General features: G+C 46.4%; 1 protein-coding gene across 3 annotated transcripts in view; it reads left to right on the top strand.

The window, feature by feature from the left end:
• The first annotated feature begins 1,441 nt into the window (after positions 1-1,441).
• Positions 1,442-24,030, top strand: part of TBL1XR1 (TBL1X receptor 1) — a 148,432-nt gene continuing 125,843 nt past the window's right edge. For 2 of the 3 annotated variants that reach the window (XM_015871581.1, XM_015871589.1), the window contains exons 1-2: positions 1,442-1,608; positions 19,759-19,861. The gene's annotated coding sequence lies outside the window, so the exon portion shown is untranslated. The remainder of the gene's footprint in view (positions 1,609-19,758; positions 19,862-24,030) is intronic. The other variant, XM_015871583.1, reaches the window with a different exon arrangement.

The raw sequence follows: 24,030 nt of genomic DNA on the forward strand, positions 1-24,030 counted from the left end.
AGAAAACTGGGACACAGCCCATTGTAAGGAAGGTTGGTGGTAGGGCAATGGTGCCATTGTAAACACACTTTTCCTGCTCATGCCGTGCATTTGTTTCCAATTAACTTGTTCCTGGAATTTGGCATACAACATCTCATGTGCAAAGTCTGTGGAAAGTTTTATTAGAAGGGGAAAAGCTGTGAATGAGAGTCGCCAGTCCTGGATTTGGTTCCTGGCTCAGGACTTCCCTGTGCAAACAGCCACTTGGTTGTTTGGCTTCGTGCAGTACTGCTGTGGTGCAGGGCCTTGGTGAGACATTTCTCCGTCCTTCCCTTTGCCCAGGTATAAAATCATTCTAAGAATACTCCTCTCTCAAGGTTGAGTTGACATTTATGGGTTCACTTGGAAATCTTGGAGGGGAAGTGCTATTAAAGCACAGAGAATGATTATTAACGGATGGAAAGGTATTTTAATGAAATATGCTGGCAAGCTTCCTGTTACTGCACGGTGCCAGCATTAAACAGGCTGTTTGAAGAGCTGCCTACCTTCCCTTTCTGAGTGATGGCTGAGAAATAACTGGAGCTGCTTCCCTTGAGCATTATTGCTCGGTCGCTCATGCCTCTTGCCATCTCTCCTTCATTTCCTCCCCAATAAATTCGCTGTCAGCTCAGATGCTGAAGGAATCCACTGCTGTAATATGTCAACCTCCCCAGATTTTCTCGCCATTTGGCTGTGTTTCTCCTGGTGGTCCAGGTGGCAGGAGCATGTATTATTATGTATCCCCTTACATGATAAGCCCCTGAATTAGGTACAGGGTTTAGAGGACATGGTGGAGATGGGTTGACAGTTGGACTAGATCTCAGTGGTCTTTTTCAACCTTAACAATTATGTGGTTTTATAAATGCCACCAGTTCTGCCTCTGCAAAGCTTCCACTTGCCCCAGACACTGCTTGGTGCAGCCCACATGGGTGAAGCAGGGGGGGGATACAGTGCGAACTGAGTTGTCTCGGGCTCATGTGAAGAGAAACCAGTGGCACAGTTGACATGGGTGGCATGAAGACATGGTGGTCATCCATGGAAGCTGTAGGCAGCTGAGCTGCTGAGCAGACCCACAGCCATCAAGCTGTGCCTGGCCCTTGGGGCAGCTGTGCTCAAACATGGAAACTGCTGCAAGTTCTCCCTGTGGGCACATTCCCAGATTTCCTTGTGAATGAGCTTTTCTGCTGGAATTGGACCTAAGTATGCAGGGCCAGGAGGGCTGTTCCCTTGAACTGCTCCCACCCAGAAGCAATACTTCTTTATAGCTGTGGACTGAGGAGGACCCACACAACCTGCTCAGATATTGCTGCTTCCAGAATATAGCCACATCCTGTGCATCAGCAGGGCTAGCAGAAGTTTTTCTTTAGCCATTTACTTTTTCTTTCCTTCTTTTCTTTGCAGAAAGAGGTAGCTTTGGAAGAATCTCTCAATTCCTCATCCTGAAAGCTTCAGGATAGCCAACAAGTCCGGGTACAAACTTGGTATCTACTTTGCTCACACCAGTCCTCCTGAACATCAGAGTATCAAGAGCCAGAACTTTGTTTCCTGGCCATCTCCAGCTGTTATTGCACCTCCTGGCACAGGAAACAGGTCAGTAATTCCTCACGTGTTCATTCATCCTCTGCAGTGTGAAATATGAATGGGAAACCAAAACAAACCCACAAACCCCTACAAACAGAAATTGTTGTAGAAAGATTGATGTCTGCAACACAGTGCTACCTTCGAGGAACGCAGCGAGAGGCAGCCAAAGGCACCATCTGTTTATGGTGGAATGTGTAAATTTATATCTATTTCTGAATTCTTGAGTTATGAAACTGCAAACGTTTCAGCTGTAGTGTGCACAGCACATGGAGCAGCATGGGGAGCCGCTGTGCGTTTGATCCCAGGACACATGGAGCACCTGCTCACATCAGAGCAAAATGAGGCAGGTCCATAGCAGCCAGCAGGAACCATTGCAAAACTCCTGTGTCTCCTGGGGCACTTGCAAAGGTTTTTCAGTGAATTCATAAGAGCTCAGCATACAAAAGTAACCACCACTTGATGAGCCAATTTCCCACACTATCAGGCATTTTCAGCGCTTTTGCCCCCTAAATTAGCTGGCTTTCTTACTACAAATGACTCCTACTTGCATCAGGTGGAAGCCTGACTGTAGAGTCCTATTTTCCAGCTCTTCTATTCTCTTTCAGTTGTTTTCCTGTTCTGCTCCTTCTCTTGATCACTGTGTCTATTTAGAACGATCACTCTTCAGGGCAGAGGTTACCTGTGTGTTTATTTGTAGTCCAGTGCAGCCCAAACCCTCAATTTTCCCCATGCTCCTATACCACAGACAATGATTAAGATGGGAAAGAAAGGGAACAGCCACTGGAGCGTGGAGCATTTCCATAAGCTGCTGTAGAAATGCTAAATGTCATTGGCACACAATGACTGTGACGCTTTCCGCAAGCATGAATATCCTCAGTCTTCAGTGGTCAAGGTGAACGTTTTCGTAACCGTGTTCCAGCCTATTAGTCAGGCTGTGTATTGAGGGCTCACTCCTTCTAATGGAGCTGCCCTGCTTGTTTGTCTCATGAATACATTGCAGCCCCCTTGATTAAAGTTGCATGGAGCCTTCAGCTGTGTCAGTGATGTAATTTGCATTCTACTTGGCTTACAAGCCTTGGGGCTTTGTCTTATGTTATATAGAATATGCTATACAACAATTAGCCTGAAACCAAAACAACATGCGTTTGCACGGTAATCAGCATTTGCTTCTTGCAAAGGCTGACTCTCATTGAAGGGTGTGTATTCCAATCATGTTCCAATCATTTAATGTGATGCTATCCTGCATTTTTCAGAATTCTTGGCTGGGCACACTGCCTTGGGACGCTATGAACACAGCTGCTGGGGCTGTTTGCTACCAGTCCCTGAGTGCTAGGACTGGCTGCAAACAATGCAGATCAGGCAAAGAACTGATTTGGTCCTTTAACTTTTGTTCTATGTTTGCCTCTGATTAGGCTTTGAAGTGTTATCAATTTTTTGAAATCAATGATTTTATAGTTCTGAAGCATTAGTTGGATGCCATGAAAAGCTTTCCCCACCCTTAACATATTCTTGCCGTCTTCTCATTTCTCAGGGTCTTCCCTATTTATTAAGTCTGCCCATGGATAATTACAACTCTCCTCCTCTGTGACCTCCTCTGATCATATTATAATTTCCTCTAATCTTCATATAAAATTTCCTTAGATTCAGGATCCAGTATCAATTTGAGTGTTATTGATCACAATAATGTGCCACATCTTAAAAGAGCCCTTAGCACATGATGCATCTCCTTGCAGCTCATCACAGCAGAATCACTTTGAAACGCAGCCTTGTCCCTTTCCCTGTAATGGGAAGAAATGATCTTGTCTTGATTATACCATTGTTCCCCCCCTCTTGATGTAGGATTAACATCAATCAGCTGGACAGCGTGATTGATTTTCTAATTAATAAGGCATTTGTATCAGCTTGCATAACCACACAAAGCTTAATGGGTTCCCTACTGTATCTGAAAAGCTGGTTGTATATATGTGGATTTGCTCCTGCACCTGGAAGCCCTGTAGCCAGCCTGCCTTGGCTGTCCCTCACACAAGGAGGTGACCACATTAAGGAGTGTTTCACCAGCCTGTCCAGAGAGACAAAATGTCTCTCTCATCTGGATGATGAGTTCAGTCCCAAGGTTGAGTTCTTCCAGGGTTCAAACATGCTGGAGCAAAAAAAGAAGCAGATCTCTGGGTTGGGAGGGGAAATAAATCGAGGTGTGGGAAGAGGAGAATGAATGTCAATCTGCAAGTGTGTAGAAAAGTGTAATTCCCATTTGGTAGCTCCGTGCTGTTCTGTCAGAAGACAAAGGCACAAAGCTTTGCTCCACTGCATCTCCCCTTGGCCACATTGGCTGCTAGGAGCAAAAGATGAACCAAAGACTGAATCTTGCAGGAAAGCCAAACTGTATGAGGGCAGATGTGTTCTGTGATTTCCAGCTCTCTTGTAAATTAAACACAGCACAGGCAGAAGCATGGTCCAGCTCCTTCTCAGTCTTCTATCCTGACTTATGCTTTTGCTATATTATAAATCTGAGGGTGAGAGCTATACATCAGTGCAGATTTTGGCACTTCACCCTTACATACTGTCTGGAGAAGGAACAAACTCTACAGTGTTAAAATAAATAGACCCACATACCGGCCTGGGATGATTTACATCACTGGCCACCCAGCTCGTAGCTGCCACAGGTGGGGCAGGGATGGTTGCCGGCTGTGGGCTCCCACAGCAACCAATCCTCAGGCCATCAAGCCTTTTGTATAGCAGCATCTCAATGCTCTACAGCACCTAGTGAAGGAGAAAAAAAAGCTCACTCACAATGCATAGGAGACTTTCCATCAAACAAGTAGATGAAGCTCAAACAAGAGACAAAGAAGGTGAGCGTTTGCTTTGTACCTGCACTGGGAGCACCTCCCACCCAATACCCTCCATTTCATGACATGTACCACAGAGTACATGCGTCCATCTTACAAGTGCTCAGATTGCTGCTATAACCTTTGGTTGAAGTCCCATGGGACGCTGCAGCACTAAGTCCTACCAGCTCTTCTCACCAGTTGTTAGCTTGATTCTCGCTTAGGCTTTATAATTTTCCTATGTTTTATCCTTTTGGGGAATTTGTCATCCCTAATTAATCGTGGATCTTGTAATATTTTGCGTAATTGCCTTATTGATTGATCTAAATGTGCACTCATTTATTGTTTCACTTACTCCATTGGCTGAGTGGCATTTTCTTTCTTGAGACGTTCATTCTTTGCTCATTGGTTTGAAGTCACTGGAGTTATGCTACAGATTCACAGATTGCTTGTAAAACCAATTAAAGACGTCTTTTACAAATTGTATTTTTTCATTTGGTTTCCCCAGTATGTTAGAAAGTAGGCAAAATATTAACTGGGCTTTCCTAAATAAGATCATCTTCATTTTTTGTCCTTTTTGGCCCTGTGGCAAGAGAAGGCAGTCAGAAGTCCACACGTGGATTTGGTTTTAGCCTGCTCCATGCAAACACAATACTTGTTAGGAAATTTTCCCCTGGGTGTTCTCTCTTGGAGAAGCCTTCTCTCTGCTTGGCTGGGATGTGCTGGACCAGTGGTCCACGTACAGACCTGGTGCTTGCACTGAGATCAGGCTGGGCCATGAGCATTGGTCGGAGCCAGGTTTGAGGCCATCTATTATTCCATCACTGCAGCAGCCAGGGATGCAGCCAGGGATGCAGCCAGGCTGCACTGGCAGCCCAACTCACCCTCTCACCAGCACCAGAGAAATGATTTGTAGACTCAGCCATATAATTTGGATGCTGGCCCTGAGCCACCCTGAACATGGTGTAAGAATAGAGGATTGAACCCATTGGGCTCTAAATGAGTACTGTTATTTTCAACATTCATGGATGTCACCTTAACAGTGCAAGGAAGCTGGCAGGGTTCCCCTGACCTGTAAACAGACAGTAAATGCATTCAGGTGTGCCAACCCCCAAGGCTGTGTGGGAGCACCCAGGGGCACAGCACTGCACTGCTTTGGGGTTGCTCCCACCACTGGGCCCCAAAATATTTCCAAGGAAGGCTTGTCTTTCTGTAATAGCAGGAGATTGTGCCATGTCCCCATGATATTAAAATCTCTGTATTTTCTGTGGGTATTCTGTTAATTAGGAGGTTTCTCCTCCCAGCTACGCTGTAAATGGAAAGGGTTCATGCTAAACCGATTGCCCTACTTACGTAGCTACTCGGAGGAATGCTAAGATGGATTAATATGCATAGCAGAAGGCTTATGACCCTGGGAGACACAAGAACCTGAAATAACCTTAATATGCTGTCAACTCGCATTACTGAACCTCAGTGAGCAAGAAGAGCCTATTTAGCAGTCTGTCTTGGAAGAAAAGTGTGTATCTTTTATCTGGCTTTTTCCTCCCTCTTTTCAAATGGAAGTGTTGCTTTTCTCTCTCCGGGCTCTGATTTCACAAGGCACAATAAAGCCCCACCAGTCCCCCCTGCTCATCCCAAACCAACCCACACACACTCACACTCGCAGCACCCGAGGTGCCCACGCAGCCCATGGGGATTTCCCACAGCTGCTGGAAGAAACGAGTGTGGAAATAAGTCAGAGATGCAGTATTGCATTTTCCATGCTTATGTATAGAAACCACCAGATACTGCGTTTCAACATGACAGCCATTGGGCTTGGAAGCCCTAGTAGCAAATACATAACAAGGGAAAACAACAAATACTTGTATTTTACTATGTAAAGGAAATTGGAGAATATACTGAGGAGAAAACCTCACCTGTGATGCACATAGTGCAGTTCAGGCCAGTAGACCCACAGTGAGGTCTGGAAAGTCCACTTCTGGTCTTGGAAAATGGCTGTGGCTGGAGAATTTGGAAACAGACAGAGACCTTTGTGGATCTTATCCCTTTATTTTTTTTTTTTAAAATACTTAAATATTTCTTTATGTATTTATTTCTTTATTTTGCCAGAAGGGGATGTGCAAAGCAGAAACACTGGGAAATGGTGAAAGGAGGAAAACCAAGCCACGAGGTGGGGGAAAGGAGGATGCAGCCCTGTCCTGGCGTGCTGGTGGGGAGCTAAGTAATTGGAGCTGCTTGCTGTCATGTGCCCATGTTCTCACAGTGTCCCTTATGGAACACACTGCACGCTGTGCTGCTATAAATCCTTATTATCTGTGTCTTCACAACCAGAAGATTCCCATTACCCAAAAGAAGGGCAAATCTCCGGGGACATGTTAATGGCATAGAAAACTCCTTCTGTTATCTTAAACCTTGATTAATCAACCTTATTTAGAACATGATAGCGGGATAATTGAAGCTGTCCCCATGTTTAAAAAAATGCAGTAAGTACTTTAGCATCTGCAGCTCCATTTCCTTATTACATCAATATTGATGCTTCCTGGAGAACACTGTGAAATCCCACATTTAGGGACACTTCCAGAGCTCTGTATTTTCAGGATGCATTAGCTGGGGGTTCCCGGTGGCAGCAGAGTGGGGGGTTGCTGCTTCTCTAAATCCATTCTCATTGCTCATCCACGACCTGCAGCCTCCTGTCATCTGCCCATCATCTGGGAAAATAATGACTGTGCGATGACAATGTAATGGATTGCTCATTAGCGTGGTTCTGTATGTGAAAAGTGCAACTTGGGGGGGGGGGGGGGGGGGAGGGGAGAGAGGCTGCTTCTGAAAATGGCAAATTATTTTTATGCATTGAACACAATAATGAGCACATCAGGCAGCTGTTATTTTGGAGATTCTATAAGCAGGCTTTGAATGAAATGCTTAGAGAATACTTAGAGAGGAATTAAGCTTTGAAAACATAAACCAGAAGGAAAGTGTCCTGTTTCCATCCCATTGCTCTTTGTTTCCACTGTAGAATTAAAGGAAAACCAATACGCTTTCCTCTTTTTTCTCATTATCCCTAAGGTCCCTGTCTGAATTGGAGTTGCTGAGGCATTTTCTAATGTTTTCCAATTAACATCCCTTGATAGTGTCTTCAGAGGCTTGAGGAAATGCAATGACAGCACAAGTGTGACCCCATCGTCACAGCTGCTGAACTCTGGCAGGTGATTTTAAGTAGAAAATGCTGATTTGGGGTCCAAACTGAGGGATCCCCTCCATCTGAGGCAGCTGTAACTGGGTCCAGGAGCACAGCCCAGCAGCCCTAAAGGAAGTGCTTATTGGGTATCTCCAATCTGGGGCTTAATCTGGGGAAAGAAAGCTTAATTTGGGGATAGAGCAGCCTTTTCTGGCAACGAACATCAGCCCTTAATAAACATATTGCTTTTGGCTCTGTGTGTGGGTGCTGGGGTAGGAAGCAGCCAGAGCAGGATGCTGACAGCTCACTCTGCCTCAGGACTTCAAGCTGAGGACAGAAAAGAGCTGCATCACCGCTGCTCACTGCTGCATGATAACTTGAGCCAATTATATGTGCCTCATTTATCTTTTAGATAAGAAGCAGAGAAAAATGGTTTTTCTATTTCCATAATCATGCCACTAACTAGACAAAACGTGGTAATCCATAATGAGCCAGGGAGGGAATTAAGCAGAGAACAGGGCCTTTTGATGACTTGCCAGTTTTCTCAAGCATCATTCATGCAGGTTATTGACATAGGACCAATTTTTCATCCTCACTTTAACAGGACTTCCACTGCTAGAGCTGAAAAATGACAGGCAGAAATGTTTGCAGGCACAGCTTTGTCCCTTAATTTAAGACTTCCTCAGATTTACAAGTCCTTAATTGTACCTACAAGTCAGGTACCTGGGAAATAATGCTGTGTACAGACAGGTGCAGATATTGCTTCTGCATGGTGGGAAGCAAGGCTCTGTCTCTGGCCCTGGCTATCCACAGAGCAGATTTTCCTCCTCTCCAGGCACTTCCTCACCAGCAATGACCTGGCAATAAATCTCTGGACCCCAGCCCCAGGGCAACAGAGGACCATGCTGATGGTCCCTATGTGATGCTGGGAGTGGGGATTATAGAAGAGAAACAATGGTGCTGTAGGGTACAAATGCATTCCCCCCAGCATTCCCCCTGCAGGGAAATGTGTGAACATCCTTGTCAAAGCTGATCATTTTTCTTCCTTCTCTTTTTCTTCAGCCCAAGTGAAGGCTGGGACGCACAGTGCAGTAAATAAGACAACACAAAAAGGGAAGGTTTTTCTGAAGCTGCAGATTGCCTTACAGAACACACAGGGAGAGCAGAATCAGTTCTTTGCAATTCCTTGCTCGCTGGTCCCATCTCATCCTCGTCAAGAGCCCATGTCTTTAAAAATAATGATATTTCTCTCTTAATTCACTTAGCGTCACTCAAACACTAAAGGAGCAGTATCTGGAGATTACAAGAAAGGGATGGAAAAATGGAAAAAGCCTTCTGGGTATGATTTTGTTCTCCAAAACCTGAGCTCCATACGTACTTTTTGCTTTGTGGGATAAAATCGCTGCTATTTGGGTGCGCCAATCAACCTGCTGTGGGGCCAGCAGAGATTTACCGCCATCATTTAGCACACCGTTTGTAGATTAAAGGGGCTTGTCCTTTTCACTTTGCCTTATTTACGATTTCCAAATACTAAAGCATTCGGGCAGAAATTATGGCTCTGTGAGGCCATAGATATGTCCATATTCATCCATCTAAGGGCTGGAAGTTCATCAGTTTGACTTTGGGAGTGAAGCTGAACTTAGGCCAAGCCCACACTGGACTCGGAGCCGGGTTGGTACCAGCCTTACACCAAACCCTTGGCTTACAGCCTGAGCCCAGTCCCACCTGTACTTTGATCTCAGCTCCACAAAACCCTGAAGTTTCATTTTACACAACAGAAATTGCAAGGAAGCTGCCAGGAACAGCGTGAAGTTCACCCAGTGAGGTTGTGGGTGTATTCCCATAGCTAGAAACCCATTTCCTTAGACACGGTGTAGCTGTCACAATAAAAGAAAGCATAGCAATAATAATAAATAATAAAATAGAATGAATAAAATAGTTTACAATGAAATATAAAATAATATAATTAATGCCACAGGTTAAAAGGGATTAGTTGGATGGAGTCATCTCATTACTCACACAAACACAACAGCAGGAGCTGTAGCCTGAATATGCAAACAGCGCAGAGCCCTAAATATCCTAATGTATTTTAGAGTGGTCATTTCTAATTAGCACTTGAATCCAGCACTCCACTTAGCCTAATTAGAGGCACAACAGAAAGCTGTTTGAGCTCACATGCATATCGGAGATGTGGGATCTCTGGCATCTTGCTGCCCTTCTCCCCTACCAAGGGCACGCACAGCATGTCAGCACCCAGCCCCAGTGCGGGCTGATCCCACAAAGCCAACGTGCTAAAACACGCATCGTGTGCTCCGTGAAGATGCTTTAGACATGGAGCCGGAGGTGGGCGTTGTGTTACTGGGAGCAGTCAGGGCAGACCCACATATGGGAGACGTTGCAGTGCTGGGGACAGGAGGGTTAAAGCGTGATGCTGCCAGGCGAGACAAAGCAGGCATCGTTCCTGAATTTCGCTTTTTAAAGGTTTTTTTTTAATGGCTTTTTCAAGGCGAGGCGGGCACACCCCCGCGCATCCCGCAGGCTCCGTGGTACCCGCCTCGCTGGGAGATGGATTTAGCAAAGCACTGCAAGATCTTGCTGTGAATGAGCAGAGCCAACGCTCCCAGCTCCATGGAAACCCGCACCCCGCTCACAGCTACCACCGAAAGCACAAGCCCTGTTAATATCCAACACTGCGCAGGGACGTGGCAAAACCTAGCAACCCCGCGGCAGCTGTTATGCAATTCTCCATTAATAGCTCAGAGGGATTCAGCATCCTCTTAACATTTGCTCCCCCCTCTGCATTTCTAGATGGGAGTTTTTTGCTTCCCTGCTGCTAAATCTTGAAGTGGGAGGGAACAAAGGGATCGCTGTTGCATAATGCAGCCTCACAGCCATGCCCTGCTCCCACTGCTTTGGAAACCCAAGCAGAAGCCATGTGATAGGATCTAATTTATTTATTTTTTCTTCTCCTTTCTTGTATTTTCTAAGCTGTCAGCTAAAGGAACTCATTCTCTCCATAGAACCATAGAATCATTACAGTTGGAAAAGACCACTAAGATCACCAAGTCCAACCCCAACCCACTCTCACCGTGCCCATTGCCCACGTCCCTCAGTGCCACATCCCCACAGGAACATCTCCAGGGGTGGTGACCCCATCACTCCCTGGGCAGCTATGCCACTGCCTGAACACTCTTTCTGAGAAGGAATGTTTCCTAATATCCAACCTGAACATCTGTTGGTCATTGAGTGTTACAGAGCCATTGAGCACAGTGCGTCTTTGGGATGACAGTCACATCACATGGATCCGAGGAGCCGGAATGAGCAAGATGACACGTTGTGGTCACCCCATTCCTTAAGGCTGCATGGGGTTTGCTGGAGGCAGGCAGGCTGGGAATGATGCTCTTCAGTCACCCAGTGTGATCTTTACTCCACCAGGTAACTCGTAAGCATTTCGTTTTTCTCTAACAGTCAAAGCATTGCATGAGCAATGAGGAAAAAATGTCATTTTCAAACACAGTCATGTCCTCAGTGAGGCTAACATGCATCAAATTGAGAGTTGTTTTCAGGGTTAGAACTTGTCTCAAAAGCCCCAAAATGGAGAGAAATAGGGAAAGAAGTTCAACAAGGTTTTAAACTCTATCAGAGTGTCAGGGCTGTGACCACAAAACAGTAGAAGAAGGTGACCAAAGACTCACTAACAGCTCACAGTCCTTGATGGGTGACTAAGAAAGCTTGCTGCAAAGAGATGCTAGCATTGCTTCAGCACTCCTAACTGCTTAATCAGGGATCCCAAGCCCTCATAAATCAAGATCAGATCTCTGTGGGATTCCTGTTCTCAGTGAAGGCAGCTGGAAAGACAGCCTAAGCCAGCAAGTTTCCCAGCCTAATGCTGGGAGCCTGAGGGCAGTGATCAGGAGCTGCCCTTTCCATTGCTCAGAAATAAGAAGCACCCCTCCTGCCCTCACCTGCCTTACAACAAACCCTTGCTCATCCAGGAAAGTGATCCATGGTTTGAATATCTATTTTGCACTTGGGCCTAGAGCAAACTATGTCATCAGTGGCGACATAAGGAATAGAAGCAGGGGGAAAATGAAGGGGAAATTAAGCTCTTTAGCACACGGGCAGGAGACGTGTTTGGGTAGAGGCAAGGAATTAAAAAAAATAATAATTACAAACCAGAGAAAAGCACCTCGCCTCCAGCAGAATAAATGCCAAGAAGCTCCATCCAATCAGTTAATGGGGAAGGTTATTTGGTCTGCTCTGCTGCAGGTCTGACGTACAGAGAAAGGCGTGTGGCAAAGCGATTGTGATTTCAGTTACTGTGGTTAATGTTTGGAAATAATCTTTAACTCCTTGTACAAATGGCTCTTACCCCGTCCTTTCCTGTGAATTTCTCAACCCGGTGTAATTTATCCTCCAACGACTGGCCCATGACTTGTCACTCACATCTCTCCTTTTTGCACCCTGTTTATGATGGGAGGTGGAAGCTCTGTGTGGTTGGTGAGGCTGGAGATGGGCACGATGTGCTTTAGGATGAAATAGAAGACTTGGGGCAAAACAAAAGTGTCCAGGCAGCACCTTCCCAGCTGCAGTAATCAGCAACATTTGATTTTAATACTCCTCAGTGACCCTTTTTTCACCCAGGAATTAAGAAGCTTTTTTGAGCTTATTTATACTTCTCTAACATCTTGTGGCAATCACAGACAGATTACAAAGATTTAATGCATGTGAATAGAGATATGGGCCATTATGTTTGGGAAACACTGAGCAAGATTTTATGCATACTTTTCCACCTTAACAGGAGAGCAGGCATCAGATGGAATCTGGCTGGACTCCAAAGCAAATTAATGATGCTGATGTTCAGAAAGGAAACACTGCTGTCCTTAAATAGTCAAGCATTGTTCTCAGACTTCCTGCAATAATCTGTGTCTTTTTACCCAAAAAGATCCCTGTCTGTGCGGGTCCAAATTCACTGTCAGTTCCTGAGCCTTCCCTGATGTCTGCCTGCTGTGTGTATCTGCACTGTCTGTGGTTTTTGTTCCTTTTTCTGCTTTGAACCATTCTCTGCTGCAGCACTGCCTGTGGCACTGGTGGCACTGGGAGAGCACAGAGGATATGTGCCTCCTGGGCAGCCAGTCTGCTTGATGTTAGGGCAGTGCATGGTCTAGAGAAGCTCCTTCTGTGATGGTTGGGAAATCATTAAAATAAGTTACCCAGCCCCTATCCATTTCCACATCTCACTAGGATGGAGGGAATTCAGAACCAAACTCGAATGAGCAACCAGTGCCGTGGCCAAAAGTCATTGCCTGATGCTGGGTGTGAGGAGTGGAAGCCCTTAGTCCTGACCTGGCATCAGTTTTATCTACTGAATGTTTTTTTTCCACCTCTAATCATCAAAATACATTGCAGAATTTGGAGTTCAGTCTGACATTTCTTATGGGTTTCCCAATCCACATATCTTATTTAAGTTCTGCTTACAAATATGCAGTGACCTACAAACACTTCAGTAATGGGTTTGAGCCAGGAAGGGGCTGTGCTTTGCTGCAGTGATTATTTATTCATTTAGCAGGGACTGATGGCTCTGCTCAGCTGGGAGCTGTGCATAATTAAAACCACAGTCCCTGCCCCAAGAGGCTTCCAGTCCAAAAGATGAAGCAAAGGCTGTGCCAGAAGAAGTTGTGGGAATCCCACGTGCCTGGATCATACGCTTAAAAAATGTAATTTTCTGAACAGCGAGCTCATGTGTGCACCTAGGAGAGCCAGGCTGCTTGGGGCTGGCAGGTACTGAACAGAGTTTTGTTCATGGGGCTGCAATAGGGCAGGGTCCTCCCAGGAGCCATGGACACCACATCCTGACCCCCAGCCCTGGGTGGGCTCTGGTGGCTGCAGCAATGCCTGCAGTGTGTGCACTGCCCGGCAGCAGCACTGCATTTCCCTGCACACAGAGAAGGGATCGCGTGCCTGAAAGCTCCACTGTTGGTTTTGCGTTGGTTGGTTTTTTTTTTTCCCCTTTCCTAATTATATAATTTGCCGTAATAAAAACTATTGCCTCCCCATACAAATCTTATGTCTCTTGAATAGGTTGGCACATTTCCAAATAGAACCAGAAAGTGCTTCTTAAACAGAAGTTTGACCATTATTGTTATTAAAATAGAAAAGGAAATGGAGGCTCGTTCACAACAAAGTGATATTTATTGCTCAGTTTAATTGCTTAATGTAAAGCGCCTGACTGGGGATTGGAGGGGGCTGATTTGCAGGCTGGTCACCCTCCCAGAGCCACGTGTTGTGAAATCACATGTTAAAACTCAAGGTTTGAAATGGCCCTGGCAGATGGGAGCAGAATAAGAGCTGTGCAGCAAAGCCTGAAGTGAGTCCAAGTCATTCTGCTGGGAAACCATCCCTCCTGGAAGCCGCCTGGCATGCTGGAACAGCAGCCCATGGCCATGCTGGTGGCCAGCAAAGACCCTAAAATGTGAGCCCACCTTCCTCAAGCCAACACTCATTCCCTGTGAAGGTGAGGATTTTCCCTGTGGACACCCACACGGTGCTTTGTTGCCACGCTCGCATTGCAGGCTGTGCCTGGAGCATGCTGGTTTTTCCTGCTGTAACCACACAGCTCTGAGCTATTCCCATAGTACTGCCGGCAATCAGCCCTGGTATGCTGAGGGGCATATTTGTCATGTCTCGGCCGGTCTCTCCGAGAAGCAGCCACAGGTCAGGTTAGTTACTGAATTTATGTGTCAAAGGCTGCAGGGATGAACCGACGGCATTTGTTGTATTGTTCCAGACAGCAGCTGGATATTCCCGGCATGCTGAGCCTTAGGAGTTCCCCTGCTTTCTGTGGCTGTTTGCAGTCCCTCTTTATTTGGCTGATGTTGCAGCAATTCAAGCAGAAAAAAGGTGCTACCAGCACAGGGAGAGCTGATGTCTCCCTGTAGGTGACAGCTTCCCTGGGGTGCAGGGAGCTGCTGCAGCACGTGGCAGGGGGCAGCCAACAGCTCCAGCTGTGAGGTTGGACCCTGTTTTGGTGACCTGCCCTAAGGGTCGGGCAGCAGCATCCCATCCCCATGCAGGTAGAGATAAGGGCATCGGGTCCCTCTTCCAGTAATAGGAGAGTGGGCATTGCTGTGGACAGGAAGCCATTCCTGATGAAAGCAATATCTGAAGCACAAAGCTGTGCAGTGCCTTAAACTCAACAGGATCCCATGGCCCCCATGAGCTGTGGGTGTAGAAAGAAAATAAATCCCAACAGGTATAGGTTGCTATCACAGTGAAACACCGAGGAGCAAACTATTAACTTTGGTGGGTTTCTTTGTTTTTTGGGTTTTGGTTTTTTTTTTTTTTTTTGCTTTTTGCAAGATGAAATATGGGCCATTAGCTGCTGGAAAATGCCTTAATGTCTCCCATGCCCTTTGTGCAGCCATGCCCTGCAGAAGGGCTCTCCCTGCACCCAGTGGGGAACGCCCCGTGGCCGGGCTGGGGAAGTTTGAACCTGAACTCGTCTGTTTAGGTTTGACTTTTCCTGCTGGAGTCCTTGGCCTCAGCCCAAACCTCAAAAGTAATCTACAGCCAAATACTTTTGAAGTTGGTAATGAGGCACTGAAGCGTTACTGACAAAAGTGAGCCTGGTCGGTCTGCAGTGCCCCAGCAGTGTGTGGGTCTGCAATGGGGCTGCAATGTCCTTCTGGGCATGGCCAGGAACGAGCAAAGTTCTTGCTTGTTTCACAGCAAAGCAAACACAGCAGGCTTTCTATTGCATGCCTGTTGCTTGGGGTTAATTGCAAGTGATCACATCCTTCCACACCCTACATTCCTGCTTGCCAGCATTCTGCAACATGGGACCTTTTTAAGCCCTTCCAAGAGGGTGTGAGCCCCATGGGCTGCTTGTTGCTGGGCTCCAAGGGGACCTGCTCAGTCTAAACCAGACCTATTACCTGTGACCCACTTACTCTTGGATCAGGAGCTGCCCCTGAACTGCTTTCCCTCCATTATGACATTGGTTGTGTTGACCTTCTCTGCAGGTTTGGTTTTTTTGCACAGACTTTTAATGGAAAAGAGTGACCCTGTGAAAGTGTGGCTAAATATCTGGAGATCCTTAGGCTTATAAAATGTCACTGTCTGAGCAATCAGCTGGTGATGTATCTGACACAGTCAGGGAAAGGGTGAACTGTTTTGGTTCCCCCAGTATTGATGGCTAACGCCAATCCAATCTGGAATGAAAGGAAAAAAATCTGTCTGCAACCTCTGGCTCTTCCAAAAGAGAGTATGTTTTAATTAAATGGAGACCTAGGCGGTTAATCAGCACAAGTACTGATGGTGTGATTAGCAGGAAGCGCAGGATGGAAAACAGGGAGCAGGGCTGGGGACTCAGGGGCTGTGCCAAGGGCAGGGGGCACTCAGGGAGCCTCCATGATTCCAGGCAGCCCTGGGGGTCTCTGTCTGGGGTGCTGGTGAGGGCCTCCCCCCAGAAAACAGGGCATTTATCACAGTTACCTTTGTAAGGAGTAGTGTGAGGGGTTGCAAAATCAATTTGAAATGCATTGTGTTGAAGGGGGGGAAAATAAAGCCACCGCAGAAATAAGCTTTTAAAATTGAAAGATCAATGAAGAAACAGCCGCCTGGCCACCCCCTCCCCGCACAAAGCACACACTTTCTTCTGATGACAGCTCAGCCTGCAGCGGTTTCGATGGCAGGAGGCCAGCAGAGCGCTCACAGAGCTTCAGCTTAAGGTGGAGCTGCTCACAGTTCCCTGCCTAGCAGTACCCAGCCCCACAGAGCCAGCAGGACCCCTGCTGCAGCTGGGGAGCTGGGGAGGTGTGGTGGGATGTTCCCGTTGGAGGATGCCCACATGTAGGGGTTTGCTGGCAGCCCCATGATCTGGGAAGTCCTATGGAAGTTCTGTTTCTAGGGGCCTCCTGCAGCTCTACTGGCAAACACCCACCATGCTTCTGCTGCTTCCTGGAGGTATGGCCATGCTGAGGCACCAATACCCCAAGAAATGCTTGGATTGGAAATGTTCACTGCTTTACCATGAAGGGTTTGCTCTGAAAACCAAGAGTAATGTGGGCAGCCCATGTAGAGAACCATCCTCCAATGTACTCACTTGTTATAAATACAAACATGCCTGGTACAGGTATTTGGTCAGCAAACTTTTACTCCTTGTGAGCCCATAGCTCAGCTGGTGCAATGTATGTGCCTTTTGTAGTCCTTTTGCTCACAAAGTGGAAAGGGCTATTTGTGCGTTTCTTCCAAAACCAAACATGTGTGTGCAACAAACATGGGATGGGTGCAGCACTGGGACTGCAAAGGCCCTGCCTTCCAGAGGAGCACTTTGTTAGGATGGTGTTTGCCTTGGCTTTGATGTTATGGGACAATCAGTATGCCTGTGATTATTTTCATCTCATTGTCCATAATGAGATGGTCTCATTATCATCTCGTCTGTCCATAATGGCTTGGATGAGAAAGCTGTGCCCAGCCTGCAAACAGCAGCCTCCTCAGCCATCAACCCTCCAAAGCATGAACCAGTCTCCCACTTCTTCCAAATTTCAGGGCCACCCACCCCAGTTAAATGCCACTTGCCATGCATGCAGAGAACACTTGTCTTACCCTTAATCTCAGTACAAGTAATTCCGTATCTCATCGGTTTATAAGGTGGTATGTGCATTTCAAACCACACCTTTTGCAGAGCCTGCTCTGCAGAGATGCTCTGTGTGCTTTGTCCAAAAGCGCCGTGTGGCACCAGGTGAGCACGACCAGGCAGCTTCACAATGCCCAACTGCCTCTGCACAGCACCATCGCTGAGAATGGAGAGCTGCCAGCACAGAACCTATAAATCCCTAATGGTGCCCCATTCCTGGTCCTGACTCACAATTGTAATATAAAGAAAGAAAACATATTGGGTCTTTTAATTTGCCTTTTGGAGTCTGTGCCTTCGGGCACATATTCCAGCTTTTCTAAAACATGCGGGCTAGGAGCTTCCTTTCATTTCTCAGTGAAAGCTGAGAGCCTCACTTATTACTCGCATCCAAGAGCAGAGCTTTATGAAAAATTCCAAATATCAGAAGATGGGTAATAAAATCACAGGGGCTGGCAATGCAGACTCCATCTAGATACATAATATCCCTTTTATAATCCTCCAAGAAAAGCACCCGCCGCTGGGATGCTGCTCTGCCACGAGAGAAACGAATGCAATGAGTGTGGGTGAACCGCAGCAGACACAGAGCTCAGATGGCTGCTCCTTGGCCAGGGCTCAGCTTGCAGGGCTGTGGGCTGAGGCAGTAACCACATAAGCAGAAACACACACAGGAGTGGAACTGGGAGAAAGAGGGGTAAAGGTGACTGGCACCCACACAAGGATTTTGGCAATCGCGGTGCCAACACCTGGCAAAGGAGAGTGGAGAGCTGGGAGGTGCTGGGAAGGTGGTGGTTCATCAAACCCTGCAGATGTGGAGGCTCAGCCAGACTGCCAGAGAGGCAGCCTGCTGAAATTACGGGGTGTCTGAGAGCATTTCTTGTTCAGTTCCAGCTTATGCTGCTATTAAAGCAGCTCTGCTGACCCACGCCAGGCCCCATGATCAGCATCCCACCCTTAGCATTATTCCCTGGATACTCCATGCAAGGGAGCCCAATGGGGCCACAGGGAATGAATGCCCCTCACCTCCTTATTGCCTACCCCCTGCATAGGCACAGCAATGGCTGCCCTCACCTTCATGGGGAACATCTCTTGTCACTGCGCATGGAAATGGCAAGATAACAACCTCAACTCTTGGTTCCTTTAATGTAATTGGAAATGGAGTTAAGCTGCGACTCTAAAAAGGAAGTCTAAATTAGGTTGCAAAAGAGAAAAGGATATTTGACAGCAGGAGCAGGCTCTGGAAATGCAGTCATTGTTTCTACTTATGGGTTTTGAAATGTAAATAATTTAACACCCAGCTAAGCAGAGGAAAATCTGCTATTTTTGGTTTATTCTGAACAAAGACATCTGTGTATTCTAAAACATACAGTTCAGCATTAAAAAAGAACCACAACAATGCAGCAATAATGCCTGCGGGAATGCCCTTAGGTATTTAAGACTCAGTGCTGGGGTCTGGCTGGCTGTGCCCCACATTACACCTATACCCTCACAGCAACCTCCAGCCTCACCAGGTCATCTCAATAAACCCATAAATAAATGATTTCTATTGGTGAATCCTGGGGATTCCTTACAGATTTCAGCCAGAGGATGAAAACACAAGGGGGGGTTGGGAAAGCAACACTCGAGTCTGAGCTGACCCAAGCCAGGGCGCTTGGAGAACAGCTCTGGGTTGGGTGGGATGTAGGGATGTGTGGCTGCCACCAGGCATCAGCTGCTTGAGATCCCAAGCAGTGCTAAGAACCAGAATGAGATTCAGACTCTAGTGCCCTTTAGAAATGAGGGCTACTGCATGCACACAGGTGTTGCTCAGAGGCAGGATGCAGCCTCCCCCTTTAGAGACCTTAAGTCAGTTGCTGTGCTTTGGGTAATTAGCACAATTAAGCCTGATTTGGTTTGCTGCTCTCTCAGCTCTATCAAACACACTTTTTCTTAATAACTTATTTAGAGAAAGGGTTAAATACCTCCAAGCTGCATAAAACTACCCTCAGGTGCTTGTGCCTTCACAGCTGTGCTGATAGACCTGCTGGCATATGGAGGTATCTGGGGCAGGAAGATAGGATCATGGAAGGATGAGAGGAAATGGTCTGAATTTGTACCGGGGGAAGTTTAGGTTGGATATTAGGAAAAAATTCTCCTCGGAAAGAGTGGTGGTGCACTGACACAGGCTGCCCAGGGAGTGAGTGATGAGGTCATTCTAGAACTGTGGAGATGTGGCACTGAGGGAGGTAGTCAGTGGGCATGGTGGGGATGGGCTGATGGCTGGACTTGGTGATCTTAAAGGTTTTTTCCAACTATTATGATTCTATGATTCCCCTTGATTTGGGGCTCCATTTGGGTGCCTACAGATGTTTCTCAGTTGCATACCAAAATATAAGGACCTTAAGGAAATCCAGGGAACCCTAAGCACTTTGTGTAACTGAGTGGCTACTCCCTGTTTGCAGATAGAAATGGGACTTGCTGGCACACAGCAGAGTTGAGAACACAGCTCATGTCCCTCACTGCTGCTCCTTTCTCCATCCTAGGGCCAACTTCTCCCCTGGTCACCAGCACTGTTCAGCTAGTGTGCGTGCTGAGGAACCACAGAGCCCTGCAATGGCCTTCATGTGAAGTGGTTCAGACTAACAGGTGAGCTCAGAACGCTGGCTGTGTTTTCCCCCACCGAGCACAGCTCCATCTCCCATCCCTCCCTGCCTGTGAGCACAAAAGAGGGTGAGTCACCGCAGGGAACACCGTGTGCTCCCATAGCGCAGCAGATGGGATCAGGGAGTCTGGTACAAATTGTCCTTTTTTCATTCATTGAAAACTCTCTTAACCCTCCTGAGGCTGTTCTCTGTATTGTTCATGAGCTGGAAATGAAGCAGCTCCTTCACAACTCGGGGTTTGCTGTGCCAGCTCTAGGTGTGACTTTGCCTCTTACTGTTATTAAAAAATGGTGGATGTTGCTGAAGGTTTCTTATGAGTGTATGCGTTGGCACTGGCATTAGTTCACTGGGTGAACTGCCTCCTTTCTTCATTCTCCACCTTTCTCTGAATGCTCACAGGGTGCATCGAGCTGGAATTGATGTTTGCAGCACGTTGACTTTTGTAGCAGGAAGAAAATCAATGGAAGGCTTCAATTTCTCTCTTCAGACTGAATCAGATAAACATTTTGAGCCAAAGCAACAGAATTTGTCATGGGCTGAGGAGAAACAGTCAATCAAAATTATCCCAAACCCATGTTTTGCATTTCCATCGCAGTGACACGGTCAGGCTTTGCTCAATCCTGTTTCCTGTAACAATGAGTCACAACACAAGTTTTCATTTTCAGTTCCTTCTGTATTTAATGGATGTGCATAGGGTACTACAAGGCCTTTGGGGATGTTGGCAGCTGGCTGCATTCCTTCCCCTTTTCCCTGCAGGATAACTTTTTTCCTACTTTTGGTGATATTCATTCATAAGACTTGCATAACCGCAGGCTCTTGTCTGAGATCTGTGAGATTTGCTCTGGGTAGAACTTAGTTTTTGCAATTACTATTTTTTTTTCCCCTGCATAAATGCATTTTAATGGAAGTTTCCCAAGCTACTTTTACATTGAGGTGTTTGCAGAAACACAGCTCAGTGTTGGGGAAAAGCTATTCTGGTGTTTACTCATTTCAGCCCTATTTTGATGTCTGAGCCAGGAAACAAAACCCTACATCCTGAGATCAATGCCAGGTGAGCACCCAGCTCAGGAAAAGTGATAGTGAAAAACCAGAATCCACTGCCATGAATAGAATGAGTTAAAATCACTCCAAGCGATGCCTGGCTTCTGTGAAGTCACTACCTGCTGGCAGGGACTCTGTAAGGAGAAAAACATCTAAATCCATTGGATAAATTATCTGTTGCAAATTATTTCTCCAGCTGCAATTAGTAATCTTCATTTTACACAGTAGGCCTCTAATGACCTGCTTGACAACTATGATGCCTGATAGACAGTAGGGATTTGCATGAAAATGAGTGTTGTTTCCTCCCTTTGAAGCCATAAAACAGCAGCAGCAAGGATGCTCTGCTTTCCTGTGCAGGAGTGGGATAACCATGCAGCGAGCTCTGGGTGAAAGGAGATAATTCAGCTGTATGTGAGGAAACAGAGAAAGAAGGAAGCACTAGTCTGAACCAGAAATAATAGCACCCAGTGCACAAACAAGCCTAATCAGATCGGTTGCTAAGTGGAGTCATGTGAATAGCAGGTGATGGAGTAGAAGCACAAGATAGAGCTCAGTGAAAACATGGGGACCTGGCACTGGAGAGGTCTTGCTGTGTTTTTTGTGGTTGAATTAACTTTTGCCTTTTTATAGGGAGGGTCTTTAAATTTTTGTTTTGTTTCGGGAGTGTTATGGTGTCCTGTCTGCTCATGATTGACAGGGTTTGGTTCTTTGTCTGCCTTGTATTTCCTGGATTCATACAGATGGTGCTATTGTCAGTCGCTAGAGCTCAGATAAGGTTAAAAAGAGCAAGAGAAAATCAGGAAAAGACCAGAAGTCTGTCCCCCTGCAGCTCCAAGGGCTTCTTCCTTTCCCTGGGAGCTGCAGTATTTTTGGTGATTTCAGCAGTGTTATTCCCAGCCCAGCGCAGCACTTCTTGTGTTCTGACAGCTCAGTGCACCTGGAATTTATTACTTGACAAAAACTGGCAACTTCTCTCGACTGGGAAGGTGTTCTGGAGGCAGGGATTTATCCTTCCTTGCCTTCTGGATAACGTGCTGCAGTGAATCCAGGAGTGGTCAGGGAAGCTGGGATCAGGGCCTGAGTAACATCGCATCAGTTCATGAATTAAAATGCAGGTTTTAGTTGCTGGTCGTTGTCTTCACTTTGATTTTTCATTTAGCAATTTGGTGAATATCTCCCAGCACAAAAGATACAAGGTGGAAGAACCCATCTCCAGCTGCTTCCCCACGGGTTGATCCCACTCCTCTGTCGTGTGTTGTTGATCTGAGTTCTTGCTAAATGGATGCACTGAGTACATAGTATGTGTCATCTAGGTCGGCCTCTGCTCCCTTCCCCCCCTCCCCAGACTGCTGGCAGGGCTCATTGCTGGGTGTGCACCATCCCAAACAAGCAGTGCAGCAGCAGTGGCCGTGGGTTTACGACCTCATAGACTTCCTATCAAAACACATAGGCTACTTTGCGGACCAATGCATTTGGCATCAGGATGTACCCAGTGGGCTACATGGAGGGTGTAGGAAGATCCACTGCAAAACAAGGAGCCCCTGCTCAGATCATGTGCGTTAGAACTGGCCTCCCTGTTGCATTGGAAGTGTTTTGATTTTTGCTTCCTCTGTGGAGCACAAACAGATTTTGAAACCTCAGAAGCTGTCATGAAACAAACTCGCTGTTTGCCAGCCAGTTCTCCTTATGGGTCACAGCGAGCCCTTGCTCAAGCCTTTTGAAGTCAGAAATTGCACAGAAGCAGCATCTGTCTCTGCATGGATTTCTATGGAGAAATGTGACTTGTGACCATCTTCTGAAACAAACTTAACTCTTAGGTTTATGACTTTCCATGTTCTGTCCCTCCTTACTCCCAGCAAATATCTGCAAGAAACACCACACCTCACATGTGGGAAGCGAGCTGCTGCCATGTGGCATGCAATGCGAGCACGGCAGTGCCCTCTGCTTCTCACCCCCAGGAGCAGGGGATGCCATCTGCCAGTTTTTATTACCAGGCTCAGGGTTTCATCTAGGAGAGGATCTTAATTTCAATGTTTGATGCAGAATGCACTGATGCTGCCAAATATAAGTAAAGGACATTTTTTTTTCCAATTAATCAGTGCTGCTCTTAACCTGAATTCAGGTGGTTGGGGTTTTTCATTCCCTCTCATCATGATTTCATTTTCTCATCCCCATCACCACATGGATTGTTCTGCAGTGACTAATTCTGAGGTGTGTAAGCTTGCTGCTGAAAAGCAGCGTCAGAAATGTATGGTTATCCAGGATAATGGGTGCCAACGGCACAAATCCTACAGCTGTGTGTGGAGGGAAGATGACAGTCCTCTGAATGCAAAATTGTTTGTGTCCCTTCGTCACTCAAGAGCTTCTGCAAAAGAAGAGCAATGCTTTTAAAGTATCTGAGAAATAACATCGCATGGCAAACACTTCCAAGTCACTGTTAAGGTTCCTTTGTGGTGATTGCAGCAATCCCTCAGAAGGGTTTGCTCTGAGGATTTCTTAATTTTGTGAGGATAACTCAGGAAGCGGCTGCGACTGCGCTGGGTTAGCACACAGCTTTGTTTTCTCAGTGAGCTTTTCTCAGGCAGCCTGAACTCTGTCTGGTTTCCATTTTTATATCCGCATTTTGGTGCTCTATGACAAATATTTCTGGTAGGTGCAAGGAAGAAATGCGTATTTTCCTTCAGAACTGAGGTTTTGAGTAATTTCTAAGTTCTTTGAAGTAGTCTTAATGATGAGGGTCATCCTTTGAGGAGGAGAATTGCCTCCTTCATTCCATATTTTCCCAATATAATATTTTAAGTATGGCATCTCTGCAGCGTTTGGAGGTTCACAAGTGTTTGCAGCCTTGCAGTGCTTCTCTGCTGCACTTCTCAGGAAGGAGAAATGCGATGTGATTGTATTGGGTGCATCGTGGTTCATCTCGGGTATCTGAAAGAATCTGAACAATCATTGCAGATTCCTTTATGGCAAGAAAAATACTCCATTCTTCTTGTAGAGAAAATAAATAAAGCTCTCATGTTTTGCCCACAAAAAATCTTCAAGCTGAGAAAGAGGAGCTCACATTCCTTTGATAGCTTCCCCCTGTGTTCTTAATTGCTACAATAATCCTGT

This window comes from Coturnix japonica, chromosome 9 (genome assembly GCF_001577835.2).
Source record: "Coturnix japonica isolate 7356 chromosome 9, Coturnix japonica 2.1, whole genome shotgun sequence".
NCBI lineage: Eukaryota > Metazoa > Chordata > Aves > Galliformes > Phasianidae > Coturnix > Coturnix japonica.